Below are 26,462 nucleotides of genomic sequence, written 5' to 3'. Positions count from 1 at the left end.
GAAACAGCAGCAGCAGAAACAGAAGCAGCTGCAGAAACAGGAGAGGCAGCAGAAACAGAAGAAGCAGAAACAACAGCAGAAACAGGAGCAGCAGCAGAAACAGAGGCAGCAACAGAAATAGAAGCAGCAGAAACAGGAGCAGCAGCAGAAACAGGAGCGGCATCAGAAACAGGAACAGCAGCAGAAACAGGAGCGGCAGCAGAAACAGGATCAGCAGCAGAAACAGGAGCAGCTACAGAAACAGGAACAGCAGCAGAAACAGGAGCGTCAGCAGAAACAGGAGCAGCAGCAGAAACAGGACCGGCAGCAGGAAAAGGAGCGGCAGCAGAAACAAGAGCAGCAGAAACAGAATCAGCTGCAGAAAAAGAAGCAGCTGCAGAAACAGGAGCAACAGCAGAAACAGAAGCAGCAGCAGCAACAGAAGCAGCAGAAACAGAATCAGCATCAGAAACAGAAGCAGCAGAAACATAAGCAGCAGCAGAAACAGAAGCAGCTGCAGAAAACGGAGCAGCAGCAGAAACAGTAGCAGCAGAGACAGCAGCAGCAGAGAAAACAGCAGCAGGAACAGAAGCAGCTGCAGAAACAGGAGCAGCAGTAGACAAAGCAGTAGCAGAAACAGAGGCAGCAGCAGAAAAAGCAGCAGCAGAAACAGAAGCAGCTGAAGAAACAGGAGCAGCAGCAGAAACAGGAGCAGCAGCAGGATCAGGAGCGGCAGCAGAAACAGGAGCAGCAGCAGAAACAGGAATGGCAGCAGAAACAGGAGCGGCAGCAGAAACAGGAGCAGCAGAAATAGAATCAGGAGCGGCAGCAGAATCAGGAGTGGCAGCAAAACAGAAGCAACAGCAGAAACAGTAGCAGCAGAAACAGCAGCAGTAGAAACAGAAGCAGCTGCAGAAACAGTAGAGGCAGCAGAAACAGAAGCAGCAGAAACAGCAGCAGAAACAGGAGCAGCAGCAGAAACAGAGGCAGCAACAGAAATAGAAGCAGCAGAAACAGGAGCAGCAGCAGAAACAGGAGCGGCAGCAGAAACAGGAGCAGCAGCAGAAACAGGAGCAGCTACAGAAACAGGAACGGCAGCAGAAACAGGAGCGGCAGCAGAAACAGGAGAAGCATCAGAAACAGAAGCGGCAGCAGAAACAGGAGTGGCAGCAGAAAGAGAAACAGCAGCAGAAACAGTAGCAGCAGAAACAGGGGAAGCAGCAGAAACAGGAGCGGCAGCAGAAACAGAAGCAGCAGCAGACAAGCAGCAGCAGAAACAGAAACAGCTGCAGAAACAGGAGCAGCAGCAGAAACAGCAGCAGCAGAAACAGAAACAGCTGCTGAAACAGGAGCATCAGCAGAAACAGGAGCAGCAGCAGAAATAGAAGCAGCAGAAACAGAAGCAAAAGCAGAAACAAGAGCAGCAGCAGAAACAGGAGCAGCAGCAGAAACAGAGGCAGCAGCAGAGACAGCAGCTGCAGAAACAGAAGCAGCTGCAGAAACTGTAGCAGCAGCAGAAACAGCAGCAGCAGAGACAGCAGCAGCAGAGACAGCAGCAGCAGAAACACAAGCAGATGCAGAAACAAGAGCAGCAGCAGAGACAGAAGCAGCAGCAGAAACAAGAGCAGCAGCTGAGACAGCAGCAGCAGAAATAGAAGCAGCTGCGGAAACTGGAGCAGCAGCAGAAACAGCAGCAGCAGAAACAGAAACAGCTGCAGAAACAGGAGCAGCAGCAGAAACAGGAGCAGCTGCAGAAATAGAAGCAGCAGGAACAGAAGCAGCAGCAGAAACAAGAGCAGCAGTAGAAACAGGAGCAGCAGCAGAAACAGAGGCATCAGCAGATATAGAAGCGGCAGAAACAGAGGCAGCAGCAGAAACAAGAGCAGCAGCAGAAACAGCAGCAGCAGAGACAGCAGCAGCAGAAACAGAAGCAGCTGCAGAAACAGGAGCAGCAGCAGGCAAAGCAGTAGCAGAAACAGAGGCAGCAGCAGAAAAAGCAGCAGCAGAAACAGAAGCAGCTGCAGAAACAAGAGCAGCAGCAGAAATAGTAGCAGCAAAAACAGGAACGGCAGCAGAATCAGAATCATCAGCTGAAACAGCGGCTGCAGCAGAAACCAGAGCAGCAGTAGAATCAGAAGCAGCAGCAAAACAGGAGCAGCAGCAGAAACAGAGGCAGCAACAGAAATAGAAGCAGCAGAAACAGGAGCAGCAGCAGAAACAGGAGTGGCATCAGAAACAGGAACAGCAGCAGAAACAGGAGCGGCAGCAGAAACAGGATCAGCAGCAGAAACAGGAGCAGCTACAGAAACAGGAACGGCAGCAGAAACAGGAGCAGCAGCAGAAACAGGAGCAGCAGCAGGATCAGGAGCGGCAGCAGAAACAGGAGCAGCAGCAGAAACAGGAACGGCAGCAGAAACAGGAGCGGCAGCAGAAACAGGAGCAGCAGAAATAGAATCAGGAGCGGCAGCAGAATCAGGAGTGGCAGCAAAACAGAAGCAACAGCAGAAACAGTAGCAGCAGAAACAGCAGCAGTAGAAACAGAAGCAGCTGCAGAAACAGTAGAGGCAGCAGAAACAGAAGCAGCAGAAACAGCAGCAGAAACAGGAGCAGCAGCAGAAACAGAGGCAGCAACAGAAATAGAAGCAGCAGAAACAGGAGCAGCAGCAGAAACAGGAGCGGCAGCAGAAACAGGAACAGCAGCAGAAACAGGAGCGGCAGCAGAAACAGGAGCAGCTGCAGAAACAGGAGCAGCTACAGAAACAGGAACGGCAGCAGAAACAGGAGCGGCAGCAGAAACAGGAGAAGCAGCAGAAACAGAAGCGGCAGCAGAAACAGGAGTGGCAGCAGAAACAGAAACAGCAGCAGAAACAGTAGCAGCAGAAACAGGGGAAGCAGCAGAAACAGGAGCGGCAGCAGAAACAGAAGCAGCAGCAGACAAACAGCAGCAGAAACAGAAACAGCTGCAGAAACAGGAGCAGGAGCAGAAACAGCAGCAGCAGAAACGGAAACAGCTGCTGAAACAGGAGCAGCAGCAGAAACAGGAGCAGCAGCAGAAATAGAAGCAGCAGAAACAGAAGCAAAAGCAGAAACAAGAGCAGCAGCAGAAACAGGAGCAGCAGCAGAAACAGAGGCAGCAGCAGAGACAGCAGCTGCAGAAACAGGAGCAGCAGCAGGCAAAGCAGTAGCAGAAACAGAGGCAGCAGCAGAAAAAGCAGCAGCAGAAACAGAAGCAGCTGCAGAAACAAGAGCAGCAGCAGAAATAGTAGCAGCAAAAACAGGAACGGCAGCAGAATCAGAATCATCAGCTGAAACAGCGGCTGCAGCAGAAACCAGAGCAGCAGTAGAATCAGAAGCAGCAGCAAAACAGGAGCAGCAGCAGAAACAGAGGCAGCAACAGAAATAGAAGCAGCAGAAACAGGAGCAGCAGCAGAAACAGGAGTGGCATCAGAAACAGGAACATCAGCAGAAACAGGAGCGGCAGCAGAAACAGGATCAGCAGCAGAAACAGGAGCAGCTACAGAAACAGGAACGGCAGCAGACACAGGAGCAGCAGCAGAATCAGGAGCAGCAGCAGGATCAGGATCGGCAGCAGAAACAGGAGCAGCAGCAGAAACAGGAACGGCAGCAGAAACAGGAGCGGCAGCAGAAACAGGAGCAGCAGAAATAGAATCAGGAGCGGCAGCAGAATCAGGAGTGGCAGCAAAACAGAAGCAACAGCAGAAACAGTAGCAGCAGAAACAGCAGCAGTAGAAACAGAAGCAGCTGCAGAAACAGTAGAGGCAGCAGAAACAGAAGCAGCAGAAACAGCAGCAGAAACAGGAGCAGCAGCAGAAACAGAGGCAGCAACAGAAATAGAAGCAGCAGAAACAGGAGCAGCAGCAGAAACAGGAGCGGCAGCAGAAACAGGAACAGCAGCAGAAACAGGAGCGGCAGCAGAAACAGGAGCAGCAGCAGAAACAGGAGCAGCTACAGAAACAGGAACGGCAGCAGAAACAGGAGCGGCAGCAGAAACAGGAGAAGCAGCAGAAACAGAAGCGGCAGCAGAAACAGGAGTGGCAGCAGAAACAGAAACAGCAGCAGAAACAGTAGCAGCAGAAACAGGGGAAGCAGCAGAAACAGGAGCGGCAGCAGAAACAGAAGCAGCAGCAGACAAACAGCAGCAGAAACAGAAACAGCTGCAGAAACAGGAGCAGGAGCAGAAACAGCAGCAGCAGAAACAGAAACAGCTGCTGAAACAGGAGCAGCAGCAGAAACAGGAGCAGCAGCAGAAATAGAAGCAGCAGAAATAGAAGCAAAAGCAGAAACAAGAGCAGCAGCAGAAACAGGAGCAGCAGCAGAAACAGAGGCAGCAGCAGAGACAGCAGCTGCAGAAACAGAAGCAGCTGCAGAAACTGTAGCAGCAGCAGAAACAGCAGCAGCAGAGACAGCAGCAGCAGCGACAGCAGCAGCAGAAACAGAAGCAGATGCAGAAACAAGAGCAGCAGCAGAGACAGAAGCAGCAGCAGAAACAAGAGCAGCAGCTGAGACAGCAGCAGCAGAAATAGAAGCAGCTGCGGAAACTGGAGCAGCAGCAGAAACAGCAGCAGCAGAAACAGAAACAGCTGCAGAAACAGGAGCAGCAGCAGAAACAGGAGCAGCTGCAGAAATAGAAGCAGCAGGAACAGAAGCAGCAGCAGAAACAAGAGCAGCAGTAGAAACAGGAGCAGCAGCAGAAACAGAGGCATCAGCAGATATAGAAGCGGCAGAAACAGAGGCAGCAGCAGAAACAAGAGCAGCAGCAGAAACAGCAGCAGCAGAGACAGCAGCAGCAGAAACAGAAGCAGCTGCAGAAACAGGAGCAGCAGCAGGCAAAGCAGTAGCAGAAACAGAGGCAGCAGCAGAAAAAGCAGCAGCAGAAACAGAAGCAGCTGCAGAAACAAGAGCAGCAGCAGAAATAGTAGCAGCAAAAACAGGAACGGCAGCAGAATCAGAATCATCAGCTGAAACAGCGACTGCAGCAGAAACCGGAGCAGCAGTAGAATCAGAAGCAGCAGCAAAACAGGAGCAGCAGCAGAAACAGAGGCAGCAACAGAAATAGAAGCAGCAGAAATAAGAGCAGCAGCAGAAATAGGAGCGGCAGCAGAAACAGGAGCAGCAGAAATAGAATCAGGAGTGGCAGCAGAAACAGGAGTGGCAGCAGAAACAGAAGCAGCAGCAGAAACAGTAGCAGCAGAAACAGCAGCAGCAGAAACAGAAGCAGCTGCAGAAACAGGAGAGGGAGCAGGAACAGAAGCAGCAAAAACAGCAGCAGAAACAGGAGCAGCAGCAGAAACAAGGCAGCAACAGAAATCGAAGCAGCAGAAACAGGAGCAGCAGCAGAAACAGGAGCGGCAGCAGAAACAGGAACAGCAGCAGAAACAGGAGCGGCAGCAGAAACAGGAGCAGCAGCAGAAACAGGAGCAGCTACAGAAACAGGAACAGCAGCAGAAACAGGAGCGTCAGCAGAAACAGGAGCAGCAGCAGAAACAGGACCGGCTCAGGAAAAGGAGCGGCAGCAGAAACAAGCGCAGCAGCAGAAACAGGAGCAGCAGCAGAAACAGAGGCATCAGCAGATATAGAAGCAGCAGAAACAGAGGCAGCAGCAGAAACAGGAGCAGCAGCAGAAACAGAGGCATCAGCAGATATAGAAGCAGCAGAAACAGAGGCAGCAGCAGAAACAATAGCGGCAGCAGAAACAGGAGCAGCAGAAATAGTATCAGGAGCGGCAGCAGAAACAGGAGTGGCAGCAGAAACAGAAGCAGCAGCAGAAACAGTAGCAGCAGAAACAGCAGCAGCAGAAACAGAAGCAGCTGCAGAAACAGGAGAGGCAGCAGAAACAGAAGAAGCAGAAACAGCATCAGAAACAGGAGCAGCAGCAGAAACAGGAACGGCAGCAGAAACAGGAAAATCAGCAGAAACAGGAGCGGCAGCAGAAACAGGAGCAGCAGCAGAAACAGGAGCAGCTACAGAAACAGGAACGGCAGCAGAAACAGGAGCGGCAGCAGAAACAGGAGAAGCAGCAGAAACAGAAGCGGCAGCAGAAACAGGAGTGGCAGCAGAAACAGCAGCTGAAACTGTAGCAGCAGAAACAGGGGCAGCAGCAGAAACAGGAGCGGCAGCAGAAACAGAAGCAGCAGCAGAATCAGCAGCAGCAGAAACAGAAACAGCTGCAGAATCAGGAGCAGCAGCAGAAACAGGAGCAGCAGAAACAGAAACAGCTGTAGAAACAGGAGCAGCAGCAGAAACAGGAGCAGCAGCAGAAATAGAAGCAGCAGAACCAGAAGCTAAAGCAGAAACAAGAGCAGTAGCAGAAACAGGAGCAGCAGCAGAAACAGAGGCAGCAGCAGAATCAAGAGCAGCAGCAGAAACAAAGGCAGCAGCAGAGACAGCAGCTGCAGAAACAGAAGCAGCTGCAGACACATTAGCAGCAGCAGAAACAGCAGCAGCAGAGACAGCAGCAGCAGAGACAGCAGCAGCAGAAACAGAAGCAGCTGCAGAAACAAGAGCAGCAGCAGTGACAGCATCAGCAGCAGAAACAGAATCAGCAGCAGAAACAGAAGCAGCAGCAGAAACAAGAGCAGCAGCAGAGACAGCAGCAGCAGAAACAGAAGCAGCTGCAGAAACAGGAGTAGCAGCAGAAACAGCAGCAGCAGAAACAGATACAGCTGCAGAAAAAGGGGCAGCAGCAGAAACAGGAGAAGCAGCAGAAACAGGAGCAGCAGCAGAAACAGGAGCGGCAGCAGAAACAGGAACAGCAGCAGAAACAGGAGCGGCAGCTGAAACAGGAGCAGCAGCAGAAACAGGAGCAGCTACAGAGACAGCAGCAGCAGAAACAGAAGCAGCTGCGGAAACTGGCGCAGCAGCAGAAACAGCAGCAGCAGAAACAGAAACAGCTGCAGAAACAGGAGCAGCAGCAGAAACAGGAGCAGCTGCAGAAATAGAAGCAGCAGAAACAGAAGCAGCAGCAGAAACAAGAGCAGCAGTAGAAACAGGAGCAGCAGCAGAAACAGAGGCATCAGCAGATATAGAAGCAGCAGAAACAGAGGCAGCAGCAGAAACAAGAGCAGCAGCAGAAACAGCAGCAGCAGAGACAGCAGCAGCAGAAACAGAAGCAGCTGCAGAAACAGGAGCAGTAGCAGAAACATTAGCAGCAGAGACAGCAGCAGCAGAGACAGCTGCAGCAGGTACAGAAGCAGCTGCAGAAACAGGAGCAGCAGCAGACAAAGCAGTAGCAGAAACAGAGGCAGCACCAGAAAAAGCAGCAGCAGAAACAGAAGCACCTGCAGAAAAAAGAGCAGCAGCAGAAATAGTTGCAGCAAAAACGGGAACGGCAGCAGAATCAGCATCAGCAGCAGAAACAGCGGCTGCAGCAGCAGAAACAGGAGCAGCAGCAGAAACAGCAGCTGCAGAGACAGCAGCAGCAGAGACAGCAGCAGCAGAAACAGAAGCAGCTGCAGAAACAAGAGCAGCAGCAGTGACAGCATCAGCAGCAGAAACAGAAGCAGCAGCAGAAACAAGAGCAGCAGCAGAGACAGAAGCAGCAGAAACAGAAGCAGCTGCAGAAACAGGAGCAGCAGCAGAAACAGCAGCAGCAGAAACAGAAACAGCTGCAGAAACAGGAGCAGCAGCAGAAACAGTAGCAGCAGAAACAGCAGCAGCAGAAACAGAAGCAGCTGCAGAAACAGGAGAGGCAGCAGAAACAGAAGAAGCAGAAACAGCAGCAGAAACAGGAGCAGCAGCAGAAACAGAGGCAGCAACAGAAATAGAAGCAGCAGAAACAGGAGCAGCAGCAGAAACAGGAGCAGCAGCAGGATCAGGAGCGGCAGCAGAAACAGGAGCAGCAGCAGAAACAGGAACGGCAGCAGAAACAGGAGCAGCAGCAGAAACAGGAGCAGCAGCAGGATCAGGAGCGGCAGCAGAAACAGGAGCAGCAGCAGAAACAGGAACGGCAGCAGAAACAGGAGCGGCAGCAGAAACAGGAGCAGCAGAAATAGAATCAGGAGCGGCAGCAGAATCAGGAGTGGCAGCAGAAACAGAGGCAACAGCAGAAACAGTAGCAGCAGAAACAGCAGCAGTAGAAACAGAAGCAGCTGCAGAAACAGTGAGGCAGCAGAAACAGAAGCAGCAGAAACAGCAGCAGAAACAGGAGCAGCAGCAGAAACAGAGGCAGCAACAGAAATAGAAGCAGCAGAAACAGGAGCAGCAGCAGAAACAGGAGCGGCAGCAGAAACAGGAACAGCAGCAGAAACAGGAGCGGCAGCAGAAACAGGAGCAGCAGCGGAAACAGGAGCAGCTACAGAAACAGGAACGGCAGCAGAAACAGGAGCGGCAGCAGAAACAGGAGAAGCAGCAGAAACAGAAGCGGCAGCAGAAACAGGAGTGGCAGCAGAAACAGAAACAGCAGCAGAAACAGTAGCAGCAGAAACAGGGGAGCAGCAGAAACAGGAGCGGCAGCAGAAACAGAAGCAGCAGCAGACAAGCAGCAGCAGAAACAGGAACAGCTGCAGAAACAGGAACAGCTGCAGAAACAGGAGCAGCAGTAGAAACAGCAGCAGCAGAAACAGAAACAGTTGCTGAAACAGGAGCAGCAGCAGAAACAGGAGCAGCAGCAGAAATAGAAGCAGCAGAAACAGAAGCAAAAGCAGAAACAAGAGCAGCAGCAGAAACAGGAGCAGCAGCAGAAACAGAGGCAGCAGCAGAGACAGCAGCTGCAGAAACAGAAGCAGCTGCAGAAACTGTAGCAGCAGCAGAAACAGCAGCAGCAGAGACAGCAGCAGCAGAGACAGCAGCAGCAGAAACAGAAGCAGATGCAGAAACAAGAGCAGCAGCAGAGACAGAAGCAGCAGCAGAAACAAGAGCAGCAGCTGAGACAGCAGCAGCAGAAATAGAAGCAGCTGCGGAAACTGGAGCAGCAGCAGAAACAGCAGCAGCAGAAACAGAAACAGCTGCAGAAACAGGAGCAGCAGCAGAAACAGGAGCAGCTGCAGAAATAGAAGCAACAGGAACAGAAGCAGCAGCAGAAACAAGAGCAGCAGTAGAAACAGGAGCAGCAGCAGAAACAGAGGCATCAGCAGATATAGAAGCGGCAGAAACAGAGGCAGCAGCAGAAACAAGAGCAGCAGCAGAAACAGCAGCAGCAGAGACAGCAGCAGCAGAAACAGAAACAGCTGCAGAAACAGGAGCAGCAGCAGAAACAGGAGCAGCAGAAACAGAAACAGCTGTAGAAACAGGAGCAGCAGCAGAAACAGGAGCAGCAGCAGAAATAGAAGCAGCAGAACCAGAAGCTAAAGCAGAAACAAGAGCAGTAGCAGAAACAGGAGCAGCAGCAGAAACAGAGGCAGCAGCAGAATCAAGAGCAGCAGCAGAAACAAAGGCAGCAGCAGAGACAGCAGCTGCAGAAACAGAAGCAGCTGCAGACACATTAGCAGCAGCAGAAACAGCAGCAGCAGAGACAGCAGCAGCAGAGACAGCAGCAGCAGAAACAGAAGCAGCTGCAGAAACAAGAGCAGCAGCAGTGACAGCATCAGCAGCAGAAACAGAATCAGCAGCAGAAACAGAAGCAGCAGCAGAAACAAGAGCAGCAGCAGAGACAGCAGCAGCAGAAACAGAAGCAGCTGCAGAAACAGGAGTAGCAGCAGAAACAGCAGCAGCAGAAACAGATACAGCTGCAGAAAAAGGGGCAGCAGCAGAAACAGGAGAAGCAGCAGAAACAGGAGCAGCAGCAGAAACAGGAGCGGCAGCAGAAACAGGAACAGCAGCAGAAACAGGAGCGGCAGCTGAAACAGGAGCAGCAGCAGAAACAGGAGCAGCTACAGAGACAGCAGCAGCAGAAACAGAAGCAGCTGCGGAAACTGGCGCAGCAGCAGAAACAGCAGCAGCAGAAACAGAAACAGCTGCAGAAACAGGAGCAGCAGCAGAAACAGGAGCAGCTGCAGAAATAGAAGCAGCAGAAACAGAAGCAGCAGCAGAAACAAGAGCAGCAGTAGAAACAGGAGCAGCAGCAGAAACAGAGGCATCAGCAGATATAGAAGCAGCAGAAACAGAGGCAGCAGCAGAAACAAGAGCAGCAGCAGAAACAGCAGCAGCAGAGACAGCAGCAGCAGAAACAGAAGCAGCTGCAGAAACAGGAGCAGTAGCAGAAACATTAGCAGCAGAGACAGCAGCAGCAGAGACAGCTGCAACAGGTACAGAAGCAGCTGCAGAAACAGGAGCAGCAGCAGACAAAGCAGTAGCAGAAACAGAGGCAGCACCAGAAAAAGCAGCAGCAGAAACAGAAGCACCTGCAGAAAAAAGAGCAGCAGCAGAAATAGTTGCAGCAAAAACGGGAACGGCAGCAGAATCAGCATCAGCAGCAGAAACAGCGGCTGCAGCAGCAGAAACAGGAGCAGCAGCAGAAACAGCAGCTGCAGAGACAGCAGCAGCAGAGACAGCAGCAGCAGAAACAGAAGCAGCTGCAGAAACAAGAGCAGCAGCAGTGACAGCATCAGCAGCAGAAACAGAAGCAGCAGCAGAAACAAGAGCAGCAGCAGAGACAGAAGCAGCAGAAACAGAAGCAGCTGCAGAAACAGGAGCAGCAGCAGAAACAGCAGCAGCAGAAACAGAAACAGCTGCAGAAACAGGAGCAGCAGCAGAAACAGTAGCAGCAGAAACAGCAGCAGCAGAAACAGAAGCAGCTGCAGAAACAGGAGAGGCAGCAGAAACAGAAGAAGCAGAAACAGCAGCAGAAACAGGAGCAGCAGCAGAAACAGAGGCAGCAACAGAAATAGAAGCAGCAGAAACAGGAGCAGCAGCAGAAACAGGAGCAGCAGCAGGATCAGGAGCGGCAGCAGAAACAGGAGCAGCAGCAGAAACAGGAACGGCAGCAGAAACAGGAGCAGCAGCAGAAACAGGAGCAGCAGCAGGATCAGGAGCGGCAGCAGAAACAGGAGCAGCAGCAGAAACAGGAACGGCAGCAGAAACAGGAGCGGCAGCAGAAACAGGAGCAGCAGAAATAGAATCAGGAGCGGCAGCAGAATCAGGAGTGGCAGCAGAAACAGAGGCAACAGCAGAAACAGTAGCAGCAGAAACAGCAGCAGTAGAAACAGAAGCAGCTGCAGAAACAGTGAGGCAGCAGAAACAGAAGCAGCAGAAACAGCAGCAGAAACAGGAGCAGCAGCAGAAACAGAGGCAGCAACAGAAATAGAAGCAGCAGAAACAGGAGCAGCAGCAGAAACAGGAGCGGCAGCAGAAACAGGAACAGCAGCAGAAACAGGAGCGGCAGCAGAAACAGGAGCAGCAGCGGAAACAGGAGCAGCTACAGAAACAGGAACGGCAGCAGAAACAGGAGCGGCAGCAGAAACAGGAGAAGCAGCAGAAACAGAAGCGGCAGCAGAAACAGGAGTGGCAGCAGAAACAGAAACAGCAGCAGAAACAGTAGCAGCAGAAACAGGGGAGCAGCAGAAACAGGAGCGGCAGCAGAAACAGAAGCAGCAGCAGACAAGCAGCAGCAGAAACAGGAACAGCTGCAGAAACAGGAACAGCTGCAGAAACAGGAGCAGCAGTAGAAACAGCAGCAGCAGAAACAGAAACAGTTGCTGAAACAGGAGCAGCAGCAGAAACAGGAGCAGCAGCAGAAATAGAAGCAGCAGAAACAGAAGCAAAAGCAGAAACAAGAGCAGCAGCAGAAACAGGAGCAGCAGCAGAAACAGAGGCAGCAGCAGAGACAGCAGCTGCAGAAACAGAAGCAGCTGCAGAAACTGTAGCAGCAGCAGAAACAGCAGCAGCAGAGACAGCAGCAGCAGAGACAGCAGCAGCAGAAACAGAAGCAGATGCAGAAACAAGAGCAGCAGCAGAGACAGAAGCAGCAGCAGAAACAAGAGCAGCAGCTGAGACAGCAGCAGCAGAAATAGAAGCAGCTGCGGAAACTGGAGCAGCAGCAGAAACAGCAGCAGCAGAAACAGAAACAGCTGCAGAAACAGGAGCAGCAGCAGAAACAGGAGCAGCTGCAGAAATAGAAGCAACAGGAACAGAAGCAGCAGCAGAAACAAGAGCAGCAGTAGAAACAGGAGCAGCAGCAGAAACAGAGGCATCAGCAGATATAGAAGCGGCAGAAACAGAGGCAGCAGCAGAAACAAGAGCAGCAGCAGAAACAGCAGCAGCAGAGACAGCAGCAGCAGAAACAGAAACAGCTGCAGAAACAGGAGCAGCAGCAGAAACAGGAGCAGCAGAAACAGAAACAGCTGTAGAAACAGGAGCAGCAGCAGAAACAGGAGCAGCAGCAGAAATAGAAGCAGCAGATCCAGAAGCTAAAGCAGAAACAAGAGCAGTAGCAGAAACAGGAGCAGCAGCAGAAACAGAGGCAGCAGCAGAATCAAGAGCAGCAGCAGAAACAAAGGCAGCAGCAGAGACAGCAGCTGCAGAAACAGAAGCAGCTGCAGACACATTAGCAGCAGCAGAAACAGCAGCAGCAGAGACAGCAGCAGCAGAGACAGCAGCAGCAGAAACAGAAGCAGCTGCAGAAACAAGAGCAGCAGCAGTGACAGCATCAGCAGCAGAAACAGAATCAGCAGCAGAAACAGAAGCAGCAGCAGAAACAAGAGCAGCAGCAGAGACAGCAGCAGCAGAAACAGAAGCAGCTGCAGAAACAGGAGTAGCAGCAGAAACAGCAGCAGCAGAAACAGATACAGCTGCAGAAAAAGGGGCAGCAGCAGAAACAGGAGAAGCAGCAGAAACAGGAGCAGCAGCAGAAACAGGAGCGGCAGCAGAAACAGGAACAGCAGCAGAAACAGGAGCGGCAGCTGAAACAGGAGCAGCAGCAGAAACAGGAGCAGCTACAGAGACAGCAGCAGCAGAAACAGAAGCAGCTGCGGAAACTGGCGCAGCAGCAGAAACAGCAGCAGCAGAAACAGAAACAGCTGCAGAAACAGGAGCAGCAGCAGAAACAGGAGCAGCTGCAGAAATAGAAGCAGCAGAAACAGAAGCAGCAGCAGAAACAAGAGCAGCAGTAGAAACAGGAGCAGCAGCAGAAACAGAGGCATCAGCAGATATAGAAGCAGCAGAAACAGAGGCAGCAGCAGAAACAAGAGCAGCAGCAGAAACAGCAGCAGCAGAGACAGCAGCAGCAGAAACAGAAGCAGCTGCAGAAACAGGAGCAGTAGCAGAAACATTAGCAGCAGAGACAGCAGCAGCAGAGACAGCTGCAACAGGTACAGAAGCAGCTGCAGAAACAGGAGCAGCAGCAGACAAAGCAGTAGCAGAAACAGAGGCAGCACCAGAAAAAGCAGCAGCAGAAACAGAAGCACCTGCAGAAAAAAGAGCAGCAGCAGAAATAGTTGCAGCAAAAACGGGAACGGCAGCAGAATCAGCATCAGCAGCAGAAACAGCGGCTGCAGCAGCAGAAACAGGAGCAGCAGCAGAAACAGCAGCTGCAGAGACAGCAGCAGCAGAGACAGCAGCAGCAGAAACAGAAGCAGCTGCAGAAACAAGAGCAGCAGCAGTGACAGCATCAGCAGCAGAAACAGAAGCAGCAGCAGAAACAAGAGCAGCAGCAGAGACAGAAGCAGCAGAAACAGAAGCAGCTGCAGAAACAGGAGCAGCAGCAGAAACAGCAGCAGCAGAAACAGAAACAGCTGCAGAAACAGGAGCAGCAGCAGAAACAGTAGCAGCAGAAACAGCAGCAGCAGAAACAGAAGCAGCTGCAGAAACAGGAGAGGCAGCAGAAACAGAAGAAGCAGAAACAGCAGCAGAAACAGGAGCAGCAGCAGAAACAGAGGCAGCAACAGAAATAGAAGCAGCAGAAACAGGAGCAGCAGCAGAAACAGGAGCAGCAGCAGGATCAGGAGCGGCAGCAGAAACAGGAGCAGCAGCAGAAACAGGAACGGCAGCAGAAACAGGAGCAGCAGCAGAAACAGGAGCAGCAGCAGGATCAGGAGCGGCAGCAGAAACAGGAGCAGCAGCAGAAACAGGAACGGCAGCAGAAACAGGAGCGGCAGCAGAAACAGGAGCAGCAGAAATAGAATCAGGAGCGGCAGCAGAATCAGGAGTGGCAGCAGAAACAGAGGCAACAGCAGAAACAGTAGCAGCAGAAACAGCAGCAGTAGAAACAGAAGCAGCTGCAGAAACAGTGAGGCAGCAGAAACAGAAAGAGCAGAAACAGCAGCAGAAACAGGAGCAGCAGCAGAAACAGAGGCAGCAACAGAAATAGAAGCAGCAGAAACAGGAGCAGCAGCAGAAACAGGAGCGGCAGCAGAAACAGGAACAGCAGCAGAAACAGGAGCGGCAGCAGAAACAGGAGCAGCAGCGGAAACAGGAGCAGCTACAGAAACAGGAACGGCAGCAGAAACAGGAGCGGCAGCAGAAACAGGAGAAGCAGCAGAAACAGAAGCGGCAGCAGAAACAGGAGTGGCAGCAGAAACAGAAACAGCAGCAGAAACAGTAGCAGCAGAAACAGGGGAGCAGCAGAAACAGGAGCGGCAGCAGAAACAGAAGCAGCAGCAGACAAGCAGCAGCAGAAACAGGAACAGCTGCAGAAACAGGAACAGCTGCAGAAACAGGAGCAGCAGTAGAAACAGCAGCAGCAGAAACAGAAACAGTTGCTGAAACAGGAGCAGCAGCAGAAACAGGAGCAGCAGCAGAAATAGAAGCAGCAGAAACAGAAGCAAAAGCAGAAACAAGAGCAGCAGCAGAAACAGGAGCAGCAGCAGAAACAGAGGCAGCAGCAGAGACAGCAGCTGCAGAAACAGAAGCAGCTGCAGAAACTGTAGCAGCAGCAGAAACAGCAGCAGCAGAGACAGCAGCAGCAGAGACAGCAGCAGCAGAAACACAAGCAGATGCAGAAACAAGAGCAGCAGCAGAGACAGAAGCAGCAGCAGAAACAAGAGCAGCAGCTGAGACAGCAGCAGCAGAAATAGAAGCAGCTGCGGAAACTGGAGCAGCAGCAGAAACAGCAGCAGCAGAAACAGAAACAGCTGCAGAAACAGGAGCAGCAGCAGAAACAGGAGCAGCTGCAGAAATAGAAGCAACAGGAACAGAAGCAGCAGCAGAAACAAGAGCAGCAGTAGAAACAGGAGCAGCAGCAGAAACAGAGGCATCAGCAGATATAGAAGCGGCAGAAACAGAGGCAGCAGCAGAAACAAGAGCAGCAGCAGAAACAGCAGCAGCAGAGACAGCAGCAGCAGAAACAGAAGCAGCTGCAGAAACAGGAGCAGCAGCAGGCAAAGCAGTAGCAGAAACAGAGGCAGCAGCAGAAAAAGCAGCAGCAGACACAGAAGCAGCTGCAGAAACAAGAGCAGCAGCAGAAATAGTAGCAGCAAAAACAGGAACGGCAGCAGAATCAGAATCAGCAGCTGAAACAGCGGCTGCAGCAGAAACCGGAGCAGCAGTAGAATGAGAAGCAGCAGCAAAACAGGAGCAGCAGCAGAAACAGAGGCAGCAACAGAAATAGAAGCAGCAGAAATAAGAGCAGCAGCAGAAATAGGAGCGGCAGCAGAAACAGGAACAGCAGCAGAAACAGGAACGGCAGCAGAAACAGGAGCGGCAGCAGAAACAGGAACAGCAGCAGAAACAGGAGCGGCAGCAGAAACAGGAGCAGCAGCAGAAACAGGAGCAGCTACAGAAACAGGAACGGCAGCAGAAACAGGAGCGGCAGCAGAAACAGGAGAAGCAGCAGAAACAGAAGCGGCAGCAGAAACAGGAGTGGCAGCAGAAACAGAAACAGCAGCAGAAACAGTAGCAGCAGAAACAGGGGAAGCAGCAGAAACAGGAGCGGCAGCAGAAACAGAAGCAGCAGCAGACAAACAGCAGCAGAAACAGAAACAGCTGCAGAAACAGGAGCAGGAGCAGAAACAGCAGCAGCAGAAACGGAAACAGCTGCTGAAACAGGAGCAGCAGCAGAAACAGGAGCAGCAGCAGAAATAGAAGCAGCAGAAACAGAAGCAAAAGCAGAAACAAGAGCAGCAGCAGAAACAGGAGCAGCAGCAGAAACAGAGGCAGCAGCAGAGACAGCAGCTGCAGAAACAGGAGCAGCAGCAGGCAAAGCAGTAGCAGAAACAGAGGCAGCAGCAGAAAAAGCAGCAGCAGAAACAGAAGCAGCTGCAGAAACAAGAGCAGCAGCAGAAATAGTAGCAGCAAAAACAGGAACGGCAGCAGAATCAGAATCATCAGCTGAAACAGCGGCTGCAGCAGAAACCAGAGCAGCAGTAGAATCAGAAGCAGCAGCAAAACAGGAGCAGCAGCAGAAACAGAGGCAGCAACAGAAATAGAAGCAGCAGAAACAGGAGCAGCAGCAGAAACAGGAGTGGCATCAGAAACAGGAACAGCAGCAGAAACAGGAGCGGCAGCAGAAACAGGATCAGCAGCAGAAACAGGAGCAGCTACAGAAACAGGAACGGCAGCAGACACAGGAGCAGCAGCAGAAACAGGAGCAGCAGCAGGATCAGGAGCGGCAGCAGAAACAGGAGCAGCAGCAGAAACAGGAACGGCAGCAGAAACAGGAGCGGCAGCAGAAACAGGAGCAGCAGAAATAGAATCAGGAGCGGCAGCAGAATCAGGAGTGGCAGCAAAACAGAAGCAACAGCAGAAACAGTAGCAGCAGAAACAGCAGCAGTAGAAACAGAAGCAGCTGCAGAAACAGTAGAGGCAGCAGAAACAGAAGCAGCAGAAACAGCAGCAGAAACAGGAGCAGCAGCAGAAACAGAGGCAGCAACAGAAATAGAAGCAGCAGAAACAGGAGCAGCAGCAGAAACAGGAGCGGCAGCAGAAACAGGAACAGCAGCAGAAACAGGAGCGGCAGCAGAAACAGGAGCAGCAGCAGAAACAGGAGCAGCTACAGAAACAGGAACGGCAGCAGAAACAGGAGCGGCAGCAGAAACAGGAGAAGCAGCAGAAACAGAAGCGGCAGCAGAAACAGGAGTGGCAGCAGAAACAGAAACAGCAGCAGAAACAGTAGCAGCAGAAACAGGGGAAGCAGCAGAAACAGGAGCGGCAGCAGAAACAGAAGCAGCAGCAGACAAACAGCAGCAGAAACAGAAACAGCTGCAGAAACAGGAGCAGGAGCAGAAACAGCAGCAGCAGAAACAGAAACAGCTGCTGAAACAGGAGCAGCAGCAGAAACAGGAGCAGCAGCAAATTTAGAAGCAGCAGAAATAGAAGCAAAAGCAGAAACAAGAGCAGCAGCAGAAACAGGAGCAGCAGCAGAAACAAGAGCAGCAGCTGAGACAGCAGCAGCAGAAATAGAAGCAGCTGCGGAAACTGGAGCAGCAGCAGAAACAGCAGCAGCAGAAACAGAAACAGCTGCAGAAACAGGAGCAGCAGCAGAAACAGGAGCAGCTGCAGAAATAGAAGCAGCAGGAACAGAAGCAGCAGCAGAAACAAGAGCAGCAGTAGAAACAGGAGCAGCAGCAGAAACAGAGGCATCAGCAGATATAGAAGCGGCAGAAACAGAGGCAGCAGCAGAAACAAGAGCAGCAGCAGAAACAGCAGCAGCAGAGACAGCAGCAGCAGAAACAGAAGCAGCTGCAGAAACAGGAGCAGCAGCAGGCAAAGCAGTAGCAGAAACAGAGGCAGCAGCAGAAAAAGCAGCAGCAGAAACAGAAGCAGCTGCAGAAACAAGAGCAGCAGCAGAAATAGTAGCAGCAAAAACAGGAACGGCAGCAGAATCAGAATCATCAGCTGAAACAGCGACTGCAGCAGAAACCGGAGCAGCAGTAGAATCAGAAGCAGCAGCAAAACAGGAGCAGCAGCAGAAACAGAGGCAGCAACAGAAATAGAAGCAGCAGAAATAAGAGCAGCAGCAGAAATAGGAGCGGCAGCAGAAACAGGAGCAGCAGAAATAGAATCAGGAGTGGCAGCAGAAACAGGAGTGGCAGCAGAAACAGAAGCAGCAGCAGAAACAGTAGCAGCAGAAACAGCAGCAGCAGAAACAGAAGCAGCTGCAGAAACAGGAGAGGGAGCAGGAACAGAAGCAGCAAAAACAGCAGCAGAAACAGGAGCAGCAGCAGAAACAAGGCAGCAACAGAAATCGAAGCAGCAGAAACAGGAGCAGCAGCAGAAACAGGAGCGGCAGCAGAAACAGGAACAGCAGCAGAAACAGGAGCGGCAGCAGAAACAGGAGCAGCAGCAGAAACAGGAGCAGCTACAGAAACAGGAACAGCAGCAGAAACAGGAGCGTCAGCAGAAACAGGAGCAGCAGCAGAAACAGGACCGGCTCAGGAAAAGGAGCGGCAGCAGAAACAAGCGCAGCAGCAGAAACAGGAGCAGCAGCAGAAACAGAGGCATCAGCAGATATAGAAGCAGCAGAAACAGAGGCAGCAGCAGAAACAGGAGCAGCAGCAGAAACAGAGGCATCAGCAGATATAGAAGCAGCAGAAACAGAGGCAGCAGCAGAAAAAATAGCGGCAGCAGAAACAGGAGCAGCAGAAATAGTATCAGGAGCGGCAGCAGAAACAGGAGTGGCAGCAGAAACAGAAGCAGCAGCAGAAACAGTAGCAGCAGAAACAGCAGCAGCAGAAACAGAAGCAGCTGCAGAAACAGGAGAGGCAGCAGAAACAGAAGAAGCAGAAACAGCATCAGAAACAGGAGCAGCAGCAGAAACAGGAACGGCAGCAGAAACAGGAAAATCAGCAGAAACAGGAGCGGCAGCAGAAACAGGAGCAGCAGCAGAAACAGGAGCAGCTACAGAAACAGGAACGGCAGCAGAAACAGGAGCGGCAGCAGAAACAGGAGAAGCAGCAGAAACAGAAGCGGCAGCAGAAACAGGAGTGGCAGCAGAAACAGCAGCTGAAACTGTAGCAGCAGAAACAGGGGCAGCAGCAGAAACAGGAGCGGCAGCAGAAACAGAAGCAGCAGCAGAATCAGCAGCAGCAGAAACAGAAACAGCTGCAGAAACAGGAGCAGCAGCAGAAACAGGAGCAGCAGAAACAGAAACAGCTGTAGAAACAGGAGCAGCAGCAGAAACAGGAGCAGCAGCAGAAATAGAAGCAGCAGAACCAGAAGCTAAAGCAGAAACAAGAGCAGTAGCAGAAACAGGAGCAGCAGCAGAAACAGAGGCAGCAGCAGAATCAAGAGCAGCAGCAGAAACAAAGGCAGCAGCAGAGACAGCAGCTGCAGAAACAGAAGCAGCTGCAGACACATTAGCAGCAGCAGAAACAGCAGCAGCAGAGACAGCAGCAGCAGAGACAGCAGCAGCAGAAACAGAAGCAGCTGCAGAAACAAGAGCAGCAGCAGTGACAGCATCAGCAGCAGAAACAGAATCAGCAGCAGAAACAGAAGCAGCAGCAGAAACAAGAGCAGCAGCAGAGACAGCAGCAGCAGAAACAGAAGCAGCTGCAGAAACAGGAGTAGCAGCAGAAACAGCAGCAGCAGAAACAGATACAGCTGCAGAAAAAGGGGCAGCAGCAGAAACAGGAGAAGCAGCAGAAACAGGAGCAGCAGCAGAAACAGGAGCGGCAGCAGAAACAGGAACAGCAGCAGAAACAGGAGCGGCAGCTGAAACAGGAGCAGCAGCAGAAACAGGAGCAGCTACAGAGACAGCAGCAGCAGAAACAGAAGCAGCTGCGGAAACTGGCGCAGCAGCAGAAACAGCAGCAGCAGAAACAGAAACAGCTGCAGAAACAGGAGCAGCAGCAGAAACAGGAGCAGCTGCAGAAATAGAAGCAGCAGAAACAGAAGCAGCAGCAGAAACAAGAGCAGCAGTAGAAACAGGAGCAGCAGCAGAAACAGAGGCATCAGCAGATATAGAAGCAGCAGAAACAGAGGCAGCAGCAGAAACAAGAGCAGCAGCAGAAACAGCAGCAGCAGAGACAGCAGCAGCAGAAACAGAAGCAGCTGCAGAATCAGGAGCAGTAGCAGAAACATTAGCAGCAGAGACAGCAGCAGCAGAGACAGCTGCAGCAGGTACAGAAGCAGCTGCAGAAACAGGAGCAGCAGCAGACAAAGCAGTAGCAGAAACAGAGGCAGCACCAGAAAAAGCAGCAGCAGAAACAGAAGCACCTGCAGAAAAAAGAGCAGCAGCAGAAATAGTTGCAGCAAAAACGGGAACGGCAGCAGAATCAGCATCAGCAGCAGAAACAGCGGCTGCAGCAGCAGAAACAGGAGCAGCAGCAGAAACAGCAGCTGCAGAGACAGCAGCAGCAGAGACAGCAGCAGCAGAAACAGAAGCAGCTGCAGAAACAAGAGCAGCAGCAGTGACAGCATCAGCAGCAGAAACAGAAGCAGCAGCAGAAACAAGAGCAGCAGCAGAGACAGAAGCAGCAGAAACAGAAGCAGCTGCAGAAACAGGAGCAGCAGCAGAAACAGCAGCAGCAGAAACAGAAACAGCTGCAGAAACAGGAGCAGCAGCAGAAACAGTAGCAGCAGAAACAGCAGCAGCAGAAACAGAAGCAGCTGCAGAAACAGGAGAGGCAGCAGAAACAGAAGAAGCAGAAACAGCAGCAGAAACAGGAGCAGCAGCAGAAACAGAGGCAGCAACAGAAATAGAAGCAGCAGAAACAGGAGCAGCAGCAGAAACAGGAGCAGCAGCAGGATCAGGAAAGGCAGCAGAAACAGGAGCAGCAGCAGAAACAGGAAAGGCAGCAGAAACAGGAGCAGCAGCAGACAAACAGCAGCAGAAACAGAAACAGCTGCAGAAACAGGAGCAGGAGCAGAAACAGCAGCAGCAGAAACAGAAACAGCTGCTGAAACAGGAGCAGCAGCAGAAACAGGAGCAGCAGCAGAAATAGAAGCAGCAGAAATAGAAGCAAAAGCAGAAACAAGAGCAGCAGCAGAAACAGGAGCAGCAGCAGAAACAGAGGCAGCAGCAGAGACAGCAGCTGCAGAAACAGAAGCAGCTGCAGAAACTGTAGCAGCAGCAGAAACAGCAGCAGCAGAGACAGCAGCAGCAGCGACAGCAGCAGCAGAAACAGAAGCAGATGCAGAAACAAGAGCAGCAGCAGAGACAGAAGCAGCAGCAGAAACAAGAGCAGCAGCTGAGACAGCAGCAGCAGAAATAGAAGCAGCTGCGGAAACTGGAGCAGCAGCAGAAACAGCAGCAGCAGAAACAGAAACAGCTGCAGAAACAGGAGCAGCAGCAGAAACAGGAGCAGCTGCAGAAATAGAAGCAGCAGGAACAGAAGCAGCAGCAGAAACAAGAGCAGCAGTAGAAACAGGAGCAGCAGCAGAAACAGAGGCATCAGCAGATATAGAAGCGGCAGAAACAGAGGCAGCAGCAGAAACAAGAGCAGCAGCAGAAACAGCAGCAGCAGAGACAGCAGCAGCAGAAACAGAAGCAGCTGCAGAAACAGGAGCAGCAGCAGGCAAAGCAGTAGCAGAAACAGAGGCAGCAGCAGAAAAAGCAGCAGCAGAAACAGAAGCAGCTGCAGAAACAAGAGCAGCAGCAGAAATAGTAGCAGCAAAAACAGGAACGGCAGCAGAATCAGAATCATCAGCTGAAACAGCGACTGCAGCAGAAACCGGAGCAGCAGTAGAATCAGAAGCAGCAGCAAAACAGGAGCAGCAGCAGAAACAGAGGCAGCAACAGAAATAGAAGCAGCAGAAATAAGAGCAGCAGCAGAAATAGGAGCGGCAGCAGAAACAGGAGCAGCAGAAATAGAATCAGGAGTGGCAGCAGAAACAGGAGTGGCAGCAGAAACAGAAGCAGCAGCAGAAACAGTAGCAGCAGAAACAGCAGCAGCAGAAACAGAAGCAGCTGCAGAAACAGGAGAGGGAGCAGGAACAGAAGCAGCAAAAACAGCAGCAGAAACAGGAGCAGCAGCAGAAACAAGGCAGCAACAGAAATCGAAGCAGCAGAAACAGGAGCAGCAGCAGAAACAGGAGCGGCAGCAGAAACAGGAACAGCAGCAGAAACAGGAGCGGCAGCAGAAACAGGAGCAGCAGCAGAAACAGGAGCAGCTACAGAAACAGGAACAGCAGCAGAAACAGGAGCGTCAGCAGAAACAGGAGCAGCAGCAGAAACAGGACCGGCTCAGGAAAAGGAGCGGCAGCAGAAACAAGCGCAGCAGCAGAAACAGGAGCAGCAGCAGAAACAGAGGCATCAGCAGATATAGAAGCAGCAGAAACAGAGGCAGCAGCAGAAACAGGAGCAGCAGCAGAAACAGAGGCATCAGCAGATATAGAAGCAGCAGAAACAGAGGCAGCAGCAGAAAAAATAGCGGCAGCAGAAACAGGAGCAGCAGAAATAGTATCAGGAGCGGCAGCAGAAACAGGAGTGGCAGCAGAAACAGAAGCAGCAGCAGAAACAGTAGCAGCAGAAACAGCAGCAGCAGAAACAGAAGCAGCTGCAGAAACAGGAGAGGCAGCAGAAACAGAAGAAGCAGAAACAGCATCAGAAACAGGAGCAGCAGCAGAAACAGGAACGGCAGCAGAAACAGGAAAATCAGCAGAAACAGGAGCGGCAGCAGAAACAGGAGCAGCAGCAGAAACAGGAGCAGCTACAGAAACAGGAACGGCAGCAGAAACAGGAGCGGCAGCAGAAACAGGAGAAGCAGCAGAAACAGAAGCGGCAGCAGAAACAGGAGTGGCAGCAGAAACAGCAGCTGAAACTGTAGCAGCAGAAACAGGGGCAGCAGCAGAAACAGGAGCGGCAGCAGAAACAGAAGCAGCAGCAGAATCAGCAGCAGCAGAAACAGAAACAGCTGCAGAATCAGGAGCAGCAGCAGAAACAGGAGCAGCAGAAACAGAAACAGCTGTAGAAACAGGAGCAGCAGCAGAAACAGGAGCAGCAGCAGAAATAGAAGCAGCAGAACCAGAAGCTAAAGCAGAAACAAGAGCAGTAGCAGAAACAGGAGCAGCAGCAGAAACAGAGGCAGCAGCAGAATCAAGAGCAGCAGCAGAAACAAAGGCAGCAGCAGAGACAGCAGCTGCAGAAACAGAAGCAGCTGCAGACACATTAGCAGCAGCAGAAACAGCAGCAGCAGAGACAGCAGCAGCAGAGACAGCAGCAGCAGAAACAGAAGCAGCTGCAGAAACAAGAGCAGCAGCAGTGACAGCATCAGCAGCAGAAACAGAATCAGCAGCAGAAACAGAAGCAGCAGCAGAAACAAGAGCAGCAGCAGAGACAGCAGCAGCAGAAACAGAAGCAGCTGCAGAAACAGGAGTAGCAGCAGAAACAGCAGCAGCAGAAACAGATACAGCTGCAGAAAAAGGGGCAGCAGCAGAAACAGGAGAAGCAGCAGAAACAGGAGCAGCAGCAGAAACAGGAGCGGCAGCAGAAACAGGAACAGCAGCAGAAACAGGAGCGGCAGCTGAAACAGGAGCAGCAGCAGAAACAGGAGCAGCTACAGAGACAGCAGCAGCAGAAACAGAAGCAGCTGCGGAAACTGGCGCAGCAGCAGAAACAGCAGCAGCAGAAACAGAAACAGCTGCAGAAACAGGAGCAGCAGCAGAAACAGGAGCAGCTGCAGAAATAGAAGCAGCAGAAACAGAAGCAGCAGCAGAAACAAGAGCAGCAGTAGAAACAGGAGCAGCAGCAGAAACAGAGGCATCAGCAGATATAGAAGCAGCAGAAACAGAGGCAGCAGCAGAAACAAGAGCAGCAGCAGAAACAGCAGCAGCAGAGACAGCAGCAGCAGAAACAGAAGCAGCTGCAGAAACAGGAGCAGTAGCAGAAACATTAGCAGCAGAGACAGCAGCAGCAGAGACAGCTGCAGCAGGTACAGAAGCAGCTGCAGAAACAGGAGCAGCAGCAGACAAAGCAGTAGCAGAAACAGAGGCAGCACCAGAAAAAGCAGCAGCAGAAACAGAAGCACCTGCAGAAAAAAGAGCAGCAGCAGAAATAGTTGCAGCAAAAACGGGAACGGCAGCAGAATCAGCATCAGCAGCAGAAACAGCGGCTGCAGCAGCAGAAACAGGAGCAGCAGCAGAAACAGCAGCTGCAGAGACAGCAGCAGCAGAGACAGCAGCAGCAGAAACAGAAGCAGCTGCAGAAACAAGAGCAGCAGCAGTGACAGCATCAGCAGCAGAAACAGAAGCAGCAGCAGAAACAAGAGCAGCAGCAGAGACAGAAGCAGCAGAAACAGAAGCAGCTGCAGAAACAGGAGCAGCAGCAGAAACAGCAGCAGCAGAAACAGAAACAGCTGCAGAAACAGGAGCAGCAGCAGAAACAGTAGCAGCAGAAACAGCAGCAGCAGAAACAGAAGCAGCTGCAGAAACAGGAGAGGCAGCAGAAACAGAAGAAGCAGAAACAGCAGCAGAAACAGGAGCAGCAGCAGAAACAGAGGCAGCAACAGAAATAGAAGCAGCAGAAACAGGAGCAGCAGCAGAAACAGGAGCAGCAGCAGGATCAGGAGCGGCAGCAGAAACAGGAGCAGCAGCAGAAACAGGAACGGCAGCAGAAACAGGAGCAGCAGCAGAAACAGGAGCAGCAGCAGGATCAGGAGCGGCAGCAGAAACAGGAGCAGCAGCAGAAACAGGAACGGCAGCAGAAACAGGAGCGGCAGCAGAAACAGGAGCAGCAGAAATAGAATCAGGAGCGGCAGCAGAATCAGGAGTGGCAGCAGAAACAGAGGCAACAGCAGAAACAGTAGCAGCAGAAACAGCAGCAGTAGAAACAGAAGCAGCTGCAGAAACAGTAGAGGCAGCAGAAACAGAAGCAGCAGAAACAGCAGCAGAAACAGGAGCAGCAGCAGAAACAGAGGCAGCAACAGAAATAGAAGCAGCAGAAACAGGAGCAGCAGCAGAAACAGGAGCGGCAGCAGAAACAGGAACAGCAGCAGAAACAGGAGCGGCAGCAGAAACAGGAGCAGCAGCGGAAACAGGAGCAGCTACAGAAACAGGAACGGCAGCAGAAACAGGAGCGGCAGCAGAAACAGGAGAAGCAGCAGAAACAGAAGCGGCAGCAGAAACAGGAGTGGCAGCAGAAACAGAAACAGCAGCAGAAACAGTAGCAGCAGAAACAGGGGAGCAGCAGAAACAGGAGCGGCAGCAGAAACAGAAGCAGCAGCAGACAAGCAGCAGCAGAAACAGGAACAGCTGCAGAAACAGGAACAGCTGCAGAAACAGGAGCAGCAGTAGAAACAGCAGCAGCAGAAACAGAAACAGCTGCTGAAACAGGAGCAGCAGCAGAAACAGGAGCAGCAGCAGAAATAGAAGCAGCAGAAACAGAAGCAAAAGCAGAAACAAGAGCAGCAGCAGAAACAGGAGCAGCAGCAGAAACAGAGGCAGCAGCAGAGACAGCAGCTGCAGAAACAGAAGCAGCTGCAGAAACTGTAGCAGCAGCAGAAACAGCAGCAGCAGAGACAGCAGCAGCAGAGACAGCAGCAGCAGAAACAGAAGCAGATGCAGAAACAAGAGCAGCAGCAGAGACAGAAGCAGCAGCAGAAACAAGAGCAGCAGCTGAGACAGCAGCAGCAGAAATAGAAGCAGCTGCGGAAACTGGAGCAGCAGCAGAAACAACAGCAGCAGAAACAGAAACAGCTGCAGAAACAGGAGCAGCAGCAGAAACAGGAGCAGCTGCAGAAATAGAAGCAACGGGAACAGAAGCAGCAGCAGAAACAAGAGCAGCAGTAGAAACAGGAGCAGCAGCAGAAACAGAGGCATCAGCAGATATAGAAGCGGCAGAAACAGAGGCAGCAGCAGAAACAAGAGCAGCAGCAGAAACAGCAGCAGCAGAGACAGCAGCAGCAGAAACAGAAGCAGCTGCAGAAACAGGAGCAGCAGCAGGCAAAGCAGTAGCAGAAACAGAGGCAGCAGCAGAAAAAGCAGCAGCAGACACAGAAGCAGCTGCAGAAACAAGAGCAGCAGCAGAAATAGTAGCAGCAAAAACAGGAACGGCAGCAGAATCAGAATCAGCAGCTGAAACAGCGGCTGCAGCAGAAACCGGAGCAGCAGTAGAATGAGAAGCAGCAGCAAAACAGGAGCAGCAGCAGAAACAGAGGCAGCAACAGAAATAGAAGCAGCAGAAATAAGAGCAGCAGCAGAAATAGGAGCGGCAGCAGAAACAGGAACAGCAGCAGAAACAGGAGCGGCAGCAGAAACAGGAGCGGCAGCAGAAACAGGAGCAGCGGCAGAAACAGGAACGGCAGCAGAAACAAGAGCGGCAGCAGAAACAGGAGCAGCAGAAATAGAATCAGGAGCGGCAGCAGAAACAGGAGTGGCAGCAGAAACAGAAGCAGTAGCAGAAACAGTAGCAGCAGAAACAGCAGCAGCAGAAACAGAAGCAGCTGCAGAAACAGGAGAGGGAGCAGGAACTGAAGCAGCAAAAACAGCAGCAGAAACAGGAGCAGCAGCAGAAACAAGGCAGCAAAAGAAATCGAAGCAGCAGAAACAGGAGCAGCAGCAGAAACAGGAGCGGCAGCAGAAACAGGAACAGCAGCAGAAACAGGAGCGGCAGCTGAAACAGGAGCAGCAGCAGAAACAGGAGCAGCTACAGAAACAGGAACAGCAGCAGAAACAGGAGCGTCAGCAGAAACAGGAGCAGCAGCAGAAACAGGACCGGCAGCAGGAAAAGGAGCGGCAGCAGAAACAAGAGCAGCAGAAACAGAATCAGCTGCAGAAAA

This window comes from Carcharodon carcharias, chromosome 1 (assembly GCF_017639515.1).
Source record: "Carcharodon carcharias isolate sCarCar2 chromosome 1, sCarCar2.pri, whole genome shotgun sequence".
Classification (NCBI taxonomy): domain Eukaryota; kingdom Metazoa; phylum Chordata; class Chondrichthyes; order Lamniformes; family Lamnidae; genus Carcharodon; species Carcharodon carcharias.
This window is presented reverse-complemented; position numbering follows the sequence as displayed.